The sequence below is a fragment of the Paroedura picta genome, chromosome 8, assembly GCF_049243985.1.
Source record: "Paroedura picta isolate Pp20150507F chromosome 8, Ppicta_v3.0, whole genome shotgun sequence".
Classification (NCBI taxonomy): domain Eukaryota; kingdom Metazoa; phylum Chordata; class Lepidosauria; order Squamata; family Gekkonidae; genus Paroedura; species Paroedura picta.
In genome coordinates, this window is record NC_135376.1 from 7,825,711 (window position 1) to 7,839,521 (window position 13,811).

At 50.4% G+C, this 13,811-nt stretch overlaps 1 protein-coding gene across 10 annotated transcripts in view; it reads left to right on the forward strand.

Annotated features, from left to right (window-relative positions):
- Positions 1 to 13,811, forward strand: part of MCF2L2 (MCF.2 cell line derived transforming sequence-like 2) — a 205,670-nt gene that overhangs the window by 16,918 nt on the left and 174,941 nt on the right. The window contains exon 1 of one of the 10 annotated variants that reach the window (XM_077348270.1): positions 6,108 to 6,241. The exons of the other annotated variants lie outside the window; for them this stretch is intronic. The gene's annotated coding sequence lies outside the window, so the exon portion shown is untranslated. Of the gene's footprint in view, positions 1 to 6,107; positions 6,242 to 13,811 lie in introns of those variants that run through there. 10 annotated transcript variants of the gene reach the window in all.

A 13,811-nucleotide genomic window follows, 5' to 3' on the forward strand; every position in this document is an offset into this window, starting at 1 on the left:
AAAAGTGGCATATAAGAACCAACTCTTCTTCTTCTTCTACATCTTTGATTCTCTCCATCCATCTTCTTCTTTGTCTACCTCATGTTCTGCTTCCTTCAGTCCTTATCCCCCATTTGCACACATTATATGACCCAAGTATGAGAATTTTTGTTTCCAGATCCTCCAAAGAGCAGTTTCCAGATCATTGCCTCAACACAGCAGTTGGGTTAGTGGTTAGTGGTTAGGACTGCAGACTTCTAATCTGGCGGGCCGGTTTCAATTCTGCAAGGCTGTGATGAGCCCAAGGTCACTCATCTGGCTGCGTGTGGAGGAACGGGGACTCAAACCCGGCTTGCCAGATTCGAAGCCGCCCCTATCAACCACGGCACTTTCGGAATTGCTTTTGTTTTGAATGGGAAAGAATCACAGCTCTGCCTTTGAAGCATAATAGCTGAAAGAAGCACTCCAGGAATTACTCCGGACCCTTTGAAATAACACATTAGTCTTTGGCCTCTTAGGATGACGGGCTCCAAGTGTTTATCAAACATTAATGCATCTTTATGGCAGGCCAGGCTGGATGGGAAACGCGTTCGTTATTTTGATGCAGCCGGGAGGTTGTTTCAAGGTCACGGAGTTCTTCGGTGTTAATGGCAGGGTAAAACCGAGGGAGGAAAGCTGGGGGTTGCCAGGGTTGCCAACTCTAGCATAAGGAACTCCTGGAGATTCCACGATGGTCGCTGAAGAAAATGAGGTTTTGCGTGGGAAGTGATGTCATTCTCGGAGTTCTGTTTCTCGTAGTCTCGAAGGCAGGGGTAGTCAAACTGCGGCCCTCCGGATGTCCATGGACTACAATTCCCATGAGCCCCTGCCAGCTGGCAGGGGCTCATGGCAATTGTAGTCCATGGACATCCGGAGGGCCGCAGTTTGACTATCCCTGCTCTAAGGTGTAGTATAGCTTTGAAGATTTGTTGCTATAGAGTCCATCCTGCAAACCTGCCCTTGCCCCAGGGAAACAAATCACTGTAGTATAACAAATCAGGAGAAACCCAGGCCCCATTTTGAGAATAGTGCCCAGCACATAGTGAAGCTAAAGGCATTCCCAGTGGTGGGAGGTTTATTAAAGACCTTCTTCCACCTAAGACGCTGGATAACGGCCGGGCAGAGTGGATAAAGCTTACTTCTAGGCAGAGCTATTCCCCCCCTGTTCTCCCCCCACCCCCACCCCCCATTTTGATTTTGGCTTTTATATGACATTGTGTGCTTTTACTGTTCTCCCTCGCCATTTCCCCCAATTCTGCCGTGACATTTTCAAAACATGTTTCTGTACAGTCTTTCCTGAAATGTCTACCCAAAACAGGTTTGGAGAAATGTGGAAGGTGTGTGTGGATTTCCCCACCTCCACTGGGTACCACACCTGGCGCCATTCCCTCTCTTGCCCAGCAGCCAGCCTGGGGTAGTGGTTAGGAGCGCGGACTTCTAATCTGGTGACCCGGGTTTCATTCCCTGCTCCCCCACATGCAGTCAGCTGGGTGACCTTGGGCTCGCCACAGCACTGAGAAAACTGCTCTGACCGAGCAGGAATCTCAGGGCTCTTTCGGCATCACCCACCTCACAGGGTGTCTGTTGTGGGGAGAGGAAAGAGAAGGTGATTGTAAGCCACTTTGAGACTTCGTCAGGTAAAGTGGCATATAAGAACCAACTCTTCTCCTCCTCCTTCTCCTTCTCCTCATCCTCCCTCTCTTTTCCCTCCGTCTTTTCCAGTGATTTCCTGCTCTGTTGTTGTTGTTATTTAATTTGTTACCCGCCACTCCCAAGCCGGCTCGTGGCAGGTTTCAGAGGTCCAATTGAAGGACTCATTAAAACACCATTAAAATGGACACAAAAATATAAGGTACAATAAACCAACAACATGGCGGAAACACCCCCTCCCTCCTATCCCCACCCCACCCTTATCTCTAGAGGGAAGAGGACGGAAAGCTGAGATAACCAGTGTTGCAGCTTGACACCAGGGGAGACCCCATCAATTTTCCCCACTGCCCCGGCCTCAACCGTAGACCTGGTGGAAGAGCTCCATTTTACAGGCCCTGCAGAAGGCTGAAAGGTCCTGCAGGGCCCGCAGCTCACCTGGGAGCTCATTCCACCAGGTCGGGGCCAGGACCGAAAAGGTCCTGTTACATCATGTGAATAAACCAGGCCTCTCCAGGTAGATGTTGGCATCCACCAACCTCTGTTCTCATACCTGTCAGTTGTTTTTAACAACTGGGTGGTACCAGAGGTGGACCTTTGGCCAGGAATTTTTCTGATGGACCATTGATTGGTTGGGTAGATATTTAAATGCACAGCTCCCACCCTGGCACAGGGATCTCCATTGTGTGGTAAAGAGGTTTTGGGGACTACTCTAACGCTTGCAATTTCCTCGCAGTCCTGGCTTTTCGGCACAATGGCGGTGCGTTCTCTTTATCTGAAGGACATGGTTTCCAGGAACAATATCACCTCGTCCAGAATACAGCGTGGAAAGTGACATATAGATTTTATGCAACATCAGCAGGGAATTCATCTTGCAAAGGCTTTTTCTCTCCCCCCCCCTCCCCCCAGTCGCTGGCATCGTAAATTCTCCTTTGGTGCGGTGTAAATTATTCCCCATCCCCGCATGGCATCCGCGGCCGCCGTGAATCACATTCTAGCTGACTCGGCACATGCTTATTAGAGGTCAGGGAGGGGAAAGGACCTTTTATGGCAGCCAGTGTGATAAATTTGGAAAGGCTATTTCATCGGAAAGCCCTGCTTTACACAGGCTCTTTTCAGAATGGGGATTACGCTCCCCGCTCCCAGGGGAGCAAAGAAAAGCCATGAGCTTCAAATGCGCATGGCGGGTTCCAACGAGCCATGAGCTTCAAATGCGCTCTGAGGGTCATTCTTGTTGGTTATTCCCAGCCCCAGAGAGGTACGCCTGGTCTCGACCAAGGCCCGGGCCTTTTCGGTCCTGGCCCCTACCTGGTGGAATGAGCTCCCACAGGAGCTGTGGGCCCTGGGAGAGCTTTCGGCTTTCCATAGGGCCTGCAAAACGGAGCTCTTCCACCAGGTCTATGGTTGAGAACAGTGCTACTGCTAGTAGAAGATCAGATGGGGCTGATATGCTCCATGCTGGTTCATTGGCGGCACTTTATCCACTCTGCCCGGTTGGTTGTCACAGCCCTCTCCTAGTCAGGAGTGGGGAGGGACCTCAATGGAGCCTAAGAAAGAAAGAATCCAACTATAAATAAGCAAGCAAACAAACAAACAAACAAATAAATAAACAAATCCTGTTTCATTGGGCTGGGGGGGCGATATAGGAAGAGCCAAGTTCAAATCAATCTGAATTCAGCAGGATCCACAGCAGAATAAACAAAGTAAGTGCAGAATCAGCCCTGGTTACCTGCGGAAATACACATGCACACAAAGGCTTCTACCCAGAATAAAACTTTGATGGCCTTCAAGGTGCCACCGGATTTAAACTTTGTTCCTCTGCTTCAGATCAACACAACTGCCCACTTGAACCGGTCCTTAAAATGTGATTTCCTGTTGGCAGTGTGTGCCTCCAGCCATGAGATTTCAGGCCGAGTTCACAGCCAGGCTCGTGGCCTATGTGCCCTCCCAGCTTTTGTGATATGCGGCTGTACTTTGCATAATGAACGTGGGCTTGATTATTGACTTAATCTTGCCGCATTTGCAAAGAGCAGGATGTTACATGTCTCGTTCTGTACCTCTGCAGTTTCCTCTCAGCCCCTTAGCCGAGACCCTGGTCAGCCACTTAAAAGCTGGTAACAAAGAGTAAACAATGATCTCAAATGAATTGGTCATCCCGGGTCAGTGACTCATCAGAGACTTGAATGCTGAGTCATCATCCAGCTGATCTGTGCTCCTGTCACTAGACAAGCAATGGCTTATGTTCAGCTGCTCGGCAAAAATGCTTGTGGGGCATCACTTTCTTTTGCAGGTCTGGTTAGCTGCTGGGCAGAATAATAGAGTGGGAAGGGGCCATGCAGGCTGTCTAGTCAAACCTCTACGCCAGGGGTAGTCAAACTGCAGCCCTCCAGATGTCCATGGACTACAATTCCCAGGAGCCCCCTGCCAGCGTTCGCTGGCAGGGGGCTCCTGGGAATTGTAGTCCATGGACATCTGGAAAGCTGCAGTTTGACTACCCCTGCTCTACGCAATGAGGGATCAGGGATGGCCAAACTGTGTTTCTCCTGACATCAGTAGACTCCAGCTACCATGAGCCCTTGCCAAATGGCCATGCTCGTAGGGGCTCATGGGTATTGTAGTCTATGGGCATCTGGAGAACCGCGGTTTGGCCACCCCAGGGCGAAAGCATCCGTGAAAATATCTCTCCAGCCACTGCTTAAAGATCAATTATGAGCGGGAGCTCATCACCTCCTTATTAAGTTTTATTAAGAAGAGAAGCAAACTTTGTGTTGACAGAAGAGAGGGAGAGGCCTAACTGTCTAACTGTTCTGTTCTCTTCATTCTGTCTGTTCTTGAGACAAGTAGGGAGGAGCTGTGCTCAAAGGAACGGGAAGTCTTCTGAGCCAGTCAGGGCATTGTAGATGATTTGAAAAAAAAAAATCAGGAAGTTCCTAATCTAACTATGCTAAATCCACATGTCCTCTGATGCCCCCTACAGGATATTCTTCTTATGCCTTTGAATCATGCACATTACAGACCTTGCATATTCTAACAATTTTGTCATGGCTAAAGATTGTCGCCCTCTTGAATAGCTGCAACAGGTGAATAGCACCCCACAGAGTGAACTGCACCCCCAAGGGTGGACTGGGCCTCTTTTGTACTGGACGTGTTAATATCTGTATGTGACTTCTACCCAGTGGTCCTGAATCTCATGGGACTGATCATAGGTCCTGCATCTAGGCCACAAGGACTATTCCTATGATTTATATACCCCATGGCCAAACTAATACACTTCAGGAAGAGATTTGGAGTAGGGAAGGGAATAGGGCTGGTATGTCCACCCTGACCACCAGTGCGGGATGGGAGGGTAGGGTTGTCAGATCTCTTCCTGGAGATTTGGGGACGGCGTCTGGGGAGGGCAGGAACCTCAGTGGGGTTCAATACCAGGGAGCCCAGCCCACCCTCCAAAGCAAGAGAGGCCCAACAGGAGCTCTCCAGATATCCATGGACTACAATTAACATGAGCCTCTCCAGATATCCATGGACTACAATTACCATGAGCGTCTCCAGATATCCATGGACTACAATTACCATGAGCGTCTCCAGATATCCATGGACTACAATTACTATGAGCCTCTCCAGATACACATGGACTACAATTACCATGAGCCTCTCCAGATACCCATGGACTACAATTACCATGAGCCTCTCCAGATATCCATGGACTACAATTACCATGAGCCTCTCCAGATATCCATGGACTACAATTAACATGAGCCTCTCCAGATATCCATGGACTACAATTATCACAAGCCTCGGTAATTGTCACTGTTGGAATACACAAGATCTGCAGTGTGCATGCCGGCAGGGGCTCATGGCAACTGTAGTCCAGGGACATCTGCAGAGCCACCGTCTCCCCACCACCCCTCCATTTCCTCCAGGGAAACAGATCTCTGTAGCCTGAAATGAGCTGCAATTCCAGGGGGTCCCCAGGCCCCACCTGGAGGCTGGCATCCCTAGGAAGGGAAGAGAGGATACTTGACCCTTAGTTTGTCTGCAGAACGTCTTTCAAAACTCAACCTCTGACCCCCATCTCCTCCCCCCCCCCCAACACCTCTCTTGAGGAGCCTCCAAGGTAAACGTGGGCTGAACAAGCTTTTAGAAAATCCTTTGGTTTTCCGGATTTGAGTACCACGCAGGCTTTTTGTTTGGGATTTGGAGCTGCTTGGGTCTCGGTCCCAGTTTCCTGCCGAACACCCTCCTCGCAATGCTGCAGCGTCTGAGGACTTCACAGTGGGTAGCGGAGGGCTATGCGGGTGTGGAGCACCATCTGCAGAAGCCCTCCTTGGCATGGGGGTAAAGTATGTAGCGCCAGCAGTTGCCAAGGGCGACGCAATGCCAGAAGCTGCTGTTACCTGCTCCACAGGGCTGCGTGATTTTTCTGTTTCCTGGGGGGGGGGGGGGGGACAACGACAATGAATCCTGCACAACTGGCCCCGTGTGCTGCCACTGCAACTGTTTTCCTGGCTGAGAGAGAGGACACACAAGACCTCTGGAGCTAACGTGCTGGAAGCCATAGAGACTCCTTCCAGCTGGGGTAAGATTTTGTTCCTGTTATTGCAGCTTTGGGCTTGGGGGAGCTAGGGCGATGCAGGGAAAATGAGAAGCAATAGGAAGAGATCTCGGGCCGAGAGAAGCATGGCTGTGTTGCGTCCTGCAGTTGTCCTGGGAAAATGCAAACAGAAAAAGCTGTTTTACTACTGGGTATGGTGCAGAGTGGTAAGGCAGCAGACATGCAGTCTGAAAGCTCTGCCCATGAGGCTGGGAGTTCAATCCCAGCAGCCGGCTCAAGGTTGACTCAGCCTTCCATCCTTCCGAGGTTGGTAAAAAGCTTGCTGGGGGGGTAAGCGGTAATGACTGGGGAAGGCACTGGCAAACCACCCCGTATTGAGTCTGCCATGAAAACACTAGAGGGCATCACCCCAAGGGTCAGACATGACCCGGTGCTTGCACAGGGGATACCTTTACCTTTATGGAACTGAACGTCATGAAAACCTAAAGTTTATTTTTTTCAAAGCGTTTTGGGATTTCCAGCCCTCAAGATTCCAGTGTGTGTGTAGATGGCAGAGTGTGGCAAAGGGGGCTTCCGTGTCAAGGGGGTAGAGCTCCAGTTTGGGATACGATTTTCTGCCTTCTCCCATGACTGACACAAAACGAACTATGTGAAATAAAGGTAAAGGTATCCCCTGTGCAAGCACCGAGTCATGTCTGACGCTTGGGGTGACGCTCTCTAGCGTTTTCACAGCAGACTCAATACGGGGTGGTTTGCCAGTGCCTTCCCCAGTCATTACCGTTTACCCCCCAGCAAGCTGGCTACTCATTTTACCGACCTCGGAAGGATGGAAGGCTGAGTCAACCTTGAGCCAGCTGCTGGGATCGAACTCCCAGCCTCATGGGCAGAGCTTCAGACAGCCTGTCTGCTGCCTTGCCACTCTGCGCCACAAGAGGCTCATATGTGAAATAAGTAGATTAAAATGTCCTTATAAAATGCATTATAAACATGCTCTATAAGCCTTTTTCCCCTTGGTACGAGATTTTACGCTTGAGGAGGTAAGACATTTGATGGACAGATGGAAGAGATGTGCTTGATTTTTAAACCTTTGCCAAAGAAGGTTGCCAGGTCAGTAGTTTTTGAAAGGGGGAGTCAAAAAGAGGAAGGGATCTTAACTGTTCCCTCCTATAGCAAAGGGTCAAGGGGCTGTGGGTTTAAAATGGAAATTTTAGAAGACTTGGTTCTTATACACTGCTTTTCTCTACCAGGAGGCGTCTCAAAGCAGCTTACAGTCACTGTCCCTTTCCTCTCCCCACAACAGGCACCCTGTGAGGGAGGAGAGGCTGAGAGAGCCCTGAGATTACTGAAGAAGATGAAGAGTTGGTACTTATATGCCGCTTTTCTCTACCCGAAGGAGTCTCAAAGCAGCTTACAATTGCCTTCCCTTCTTCTCCCGACAACGAGACACCTTGTGAAGTAGGTGGGGCTGGGAGAACTCTGACAGAACTGCTCTGTGAGAACAGCTCTAACAGGATTGTGATCAGCCCAAGATTGTCCAGCTGGCTGTATGTGGAGGAATGGGGAATCAAACCCAGATTAGAAGCCACTATTCTTAACCACTATACCAAGATGGCTAATTAAGCCATTCAGCAAAGTGGGGAGAGGAAACTACTGGGGGGGGATAAGCTTTTGAGAGTCAAAACTCCCTTTGTAAGATACTTTCTTTGCATCCTTTCTGCTGTTGTCAGAGAGATTTGACTTTTGAAAGCTTAACGCTCCAAAAATCTAATTGGCCTCATCTAATTGGCACTATGCAGGACACTCACAACCCTACCGCTCATCCACTGTCACCTGCCACCCCCTTGAACCTTCACAGAATCAGCCTCTCCGTCAGATGGCTCTCCAGCCTCTGCTTAAAAATCTCCAAAGATGGAGAATCCACCACTTCCCGAGGAAGCCTGTTCCACTGAGAAACAGGTATGACTGTCAGGAACTTCTTCTGGATGTTTAGACAGAATTTCTTTCGAATTGAATTGTTGCCGACCAACACAGCTGCCCTCTGAAATGCTAATCTATGCCAGGGATCGTGGGGGGAAAACTGTGAAATATTAATTCTGCGTGGTTCCTCCCATGACCCAGTAGATGTTGTCGACTTCATTCAGCACCATCATTGGCCACTGGGGGGGGGGTCCTGCATTGAGCAAGGGGTTGGACTAGATGGCCTGTATGGCCCCTTCCAACTCTATGATTCTGTGATTCTGTCCCACATGACCATATATGGTCATATCACCCGATAAACGAATTCTAAAAATATATAAAAAGTTAACTCCCACCCATTCGGGAAACCCTTCCAAGGCTACCAAGAAACCCCAGGGTTTCACAAATTCCTGGTTGAGAAGTCCTGGCCCAAAGTGTTCAGCATTTGCAATGTCTGACCAGGGAGAAATTTGAAGGGAAAAAACCCCACACCAGATATTTAAATGCCCGGTATTTTTTCAGTTTTTCCAAACGCTCAGTGAAAACTCTGGACCGCCCAGTTCAACTGGCAAACTTACCAAGCTCAAACAGCACCAAGCCCAAATACAGACCGTTGTGTCTGTAGTTCTGCTGAGGACCAAGTCCGAGGTCTGAGGCAGGATCAAGCCTGCAGTGTAACTGATACATTCGTGGCTAGATCCTGTCTGCTGGATCCAGTCAGTTCAAAGTGAGACTGACCAATAGCGTGCGCCAGTTGGGAGATCTCTTGCTGGAAGATCTCCTGCTTCACTCTGGAAGATCTCTCTTAGGTTCAGGGTTGACTCTTGTACCATCATGCAAAAATGAACTCCCAGCATCCTGGTCTTTGAACCCACCGCCCTAGTGATGTCGGTTTTCCTAGGAATCCATGATTCACTCAAATCTTGGTGCAGCATGACGGCCAGCTACCCTGCCTGCTCCCTGCCCTCCTGGTCTTCTGCTGGTTGCAACCATGTGGACTCGGTGGGCTTACAGCCATCAGGGGGACATGAGACAACATTGGCATCTCTCCTCCTGGGGCCATGATGTTGCTGATTGAATCCATCATGGTAGTAAGGGACCAAGAGGTCTGGGGATCAAAGTACCAGGAAGAAGAGCCATGCAAACAGACCCTGGTGGCACCTCTGTGCTTCTTTTGGGATCTAGTTGCGATCCAGTTCTACGTCGGTTTTAAAATCTGCTTTTTGGTAGTCTGATTGGAGGCCTCAGTGTAGCTTTGCAGAGAAACTGGCTGGCTCTGAAGTCAGTCCCTTAATGGGACTGTTACGTCTACACTGGCTACTGCCGGAGGCGTTCCGTCGCCGATGAAAACCCGCCCGCCCACGACAAGAACGCACAAGGAAAGGACAGTAAACATTGTCTCCCACGGAGGCTGCTGTTGAGACCTGCTTACTCTTGAGGCCTGTGAAGCATCGCGTTTCTGAAAAGGATCAATACTGGAGTCTGCTATGTAGGAGCCGATGACAAAACGCAGGGATCGTGGAGGACAGCTGTTGTATTGATTTCAGAAGGCGGGGAGAAAAGGGTGCATGGGTCCCAGAAAGAAAAGTGGTTTTAGTCACCGCCTGTTGTTCATTTCAAGAAGCTTAGGGCCCCAGCCATGCCTGGGTTCATCCCCCATCTTAAAATTTCTCCGTTGCTCCGAACTGTTTTATATTAAACTAGTAAAAAAGCCCATTGTATCCGAAATACAATGGGCGCTAGCAGGCTGGGGCAGAGTAAAAGGTGACTTACCGGTGAGCGGGCGGGCTCCCGGGCGGCGTCTTCTGCTGGCGGCCATTTTCTTGATGTAGGCGGTGTGAACTCCAATGCCGGGGGCTCCCTTGTGCTCGCCGCGTGAAACCTGGGCGGCTCGCACCCTACTCACAAGGAAGCAACTGCCTCTCGCCACATTAGGCCGCCAGCAAGGAAGCAACTGCAAGCCGTGCTTTGCGCGGCTCACAGTTGCTTCCTTGTGAGTAGGGTGGGAATCGGCCAAACCAATCGGCAGGCGAGCCAATCGGCAGGCTCATCCCGGACCGAGCCTGCCCTAACTCCTCCCACACAGCCCTTACAGCTTTATTTAGTCCGCGGCGCCCGCGGCGCCGTGGGCTGTGTTAAGATGTTATCAAGTGTTTACTTAGGACAGTAGAAAAGAGCAAGAATCCAGTAGCACAGTGTTCGTCACTGTGGGGTGGTAGGTGAATTTCCTCCAGGCCAGGTTGGATTCTGGAGATTTTTGGTGGAGGGGGTCACTTGGGCATGAAATTGAGGTCACCGTGGGTGGGCGGGTAGTTGTGAGTGTCCTGCATAGTGTAGCGGGTTGAACTAGATAACTCTGGAGGTCCCTTTCAACTCTACGATTCTGTGATTCTAGCACCTTAAAGCAGGGGTAGCCAAACTGTGGCTCTCCAGATGCCCATGGACTACAATTCCCATGAGCCCCTGCCAGCACTGGCAGGGCTCATGGGAACTGTAGTCCATGGACATCTGGAGAGCCACAGTTTGGCCATGCCTGATTAGCTAGGTTTTTTGCACCTTAATGAATAACGAAATTTGTGGAAGGGTGGTGGGCTTTTGTGAACCAATGCTCGCTTTTTCGAGTACAGATAGAATGTGAGTCCATCCGTCCCGTATTTTGGAAAGTGGAGCGCTGATGTCATTCGGCTTCTGTAATCGCTTTTCAAGCCCTTAAAAACGGGATATCCTCTCCTGCTGTGATGAGGTCAGGATAGAATGGCTAGGTAGAAGAGGCTGGCAGTGTGGGAGGACTTGAGGGGCGTAGTTGGGAGCTCCCCAATGTGCTGACGTCACACAGAAATGAGGTCAGCACTTCAGAAGTGGCGCTCTGGCTTTGGGGCAAAACTCTATGGTGGAACCCGCTCCCTCCCTCCTGAAACTTGCAGAGCCAGTGTTTGTGGCTCCACGCTTCACCTTTATGCATGCCGGCTCCCCCACCTACCCAAAACTGCCAGTTGCACATGTTTCGGGGCTGGGGGGGGGGAGTGGATGTGCCTGATGTCAACAAGCAGAGCCAGAAATGCTCTGCATGTTTCAGGTGTGGGGAGGGGCAGGAGTGCACAACGGAGATGCTTTGTGGTTCTGTGAATTTCCAGTGGAGGGGGGGGAGCTGACCTGCAACGGCAGTGGGTGGAGCTGCAAAGGCTGGCTCCACAAGTTTTGGGGGGGTGGATTAAGGGGGATCCCCCACTTTTTAAAATCACTATAGCACGGAGGAGGTGCCAAAGTAGGGGATCCCCAGCCCAAGCAGGGGCCTGGCATCCCTAAATCAGGATAACTGCAGAAACTGGCTCTGAAAAGGGGTTGGCATGATGATTGTTTTTAAAAGCCTGGACATTTGGGGCAAGTGTGATCCGATAATGGCACCTAGAATCCTCCACTGTATAAAAGGCAAGCCGTATTGGTGATGACTCGCCTCTTAAAGCAGTGGCTGTCAGGAGAGGGTGCCGGGAGGCATTAAGACACCAGGTACATGAGTGGACACTGGACCTTGTGCCCACTCCCTCTCCTGTACGGTCCCCAGCCAAGTGGTTCTCAGCCGTCCTCTCCAGCCACTCCAAACAAAGCTGAAGCAGCACACAAAGATGAAACGGTGGCGGCAGAAGGGGAGAAATGGCTGTGGTGGCTGATCAGCGTCTGTCTGTCTGTCTGTCTGTCTCTGTCTTTCTCTGTCTCTATCTCCCTCTGCCTCTGTCTATCTGTCTATCTGTGTCTCTCTTTCTGTGTCTCCCACTGTCTCTGTCTCCCACTGTCTCTCTCTCTCTCTCTGTCTCTCTCTGTGTGTCTCTCTGTCTCTATCTTTCTCTCTCTCTCTCTCTCTCTCTCCCCCTGTCTGTGTGTGTGTGTGTTTCTCTGTCTGACTTTCTATCTCTGTCTCTGTCTCTGTCTCTGTCTCTGTCTCTGTCTCTGTCTCCGTCCCCTCGGTCAGTCATAGAGGCCTCTCAGGGTTTGCAGAGGGAAAGGGAGGCAGGGAAGCCAGAGAATTCCTGGAGGTGGCTGAGGAAAGGATGCAGGGCAAGAGAGGTGGGACCCCCTCCACATGTCGGCCCATCATCTGCTCCCCCCACTCACTTTTCTATTGCTCGTTGTATTTCCCCCCTCAGTGGTTTTTATTACTAGCTGAATGATGATGAATGACCTATAACCAAGCATGGCCTGCTACCAACTCCCCCAAACTGACCCCATCTACTCAATTCAGGGTCACCGAATTTCCCCTGGCCACCGGCAGTCAATGGGGAAGGGGGGTAGGGTAATCAAATCCCAGGAATTTGGGGTACGAGGTCTTCGGAGTACAGGGACTCCAGTGGGGTACAACGCCGCAGGGCCCCACCCTCCAAAGCACCGTTTTCTTCAGGGAAACGGATTTCTGTAGTCTGGAGATGAGCCCAGGATTTATTTTGGAAGCTAAGCAGGGCAACCTGCAGTGCAACCTCCAAAGAATACCATGCTGCAGGCAATGGCAAGCCACCCTCAAACATCCCTTGCCCGTCAGCCAGACAATCTTAGGATCTCCTGGTTATATCACACACATGCCGTACGGCAAATAAATAAATAAACAAACAAATAAATAAATAATATGGTGATAAGCTGCAATTCCTGCAGGGTGTCATCCCTGTATTAGGTTCTTCTGGCACTAGACATGGGATACAGAGAAAAGGTCTTCCCCCAAGGAAGAGTTCTAAAACACCAGCACACATTTTATGTTATTCTGGTGGATCCAGATATAAAGGGCCAAACCCACGGGAATGTAGAGGTAGCTTTTGCGTACAAAGCTCGAGATACCAGCGGCAACTGTTAGGCACGGCTACGGCCTGTGAGCAAATCCCATTAGGAAAATCAGACCAATGCTATTTTGGAGTCTGACATAATGGGGTTAAATCAGAAGGTGTGTCCAGCAATGTCAACAGCAGCAGGACAAAGTTTGAGTCCAGGGCTGCCTTGAAGACCAACCAAGCTGGATTCTGGGTGCAAGCTTTCATGTGCATGGCACACTTTGTCAGATGTCCCCGTTCCATGCGGCTTAGTGGGGTCCTTTCCATGAAGACACATTCAGGTCGGTAGCTGCACAGGTCTGAAGCAACAGAACAAGGCCTGACTCCAGTGACACCCTGAAGTCTAACCAAGTTGAATTCAGGGTATTATTTTTATTATTTGAATTTATTTCCCACCCCTCTCAGCAGAGCCGTCTCGTGGCGGGTTACAAGATAAAAATAAAATACTAAGTCCCCTAAAAACCGCACTAAAATTACAACAATTACAGAAATACAGAGTCCAATAACAAGCATGGTGGCAAACCAACCCCCCCCCCCCTCTGCACCTGCTGGGACTAGGGGAGAACTGCAGGCCACCACTGTTAAAACATGGTGGAATACCTTCCTTTGGGGGGGCCCACAGATCTTCTCTCCGCACTGGCCTCAACCATAGACCTGGTGGAAGAGCTCTGTCTTACAGGCCCTGAGAAAAGCCAAAAGCTCCCACAGGGCCTGTAGCTCCTCCAGGAACTCATTCCACCAGGTAGGGGCCAGGACTGAAAAGGCCATGGCTCTAGTTGAGGCCAGGTGAGCCTCTTTGGGGCCGGGAATGACCAATGACCATGACT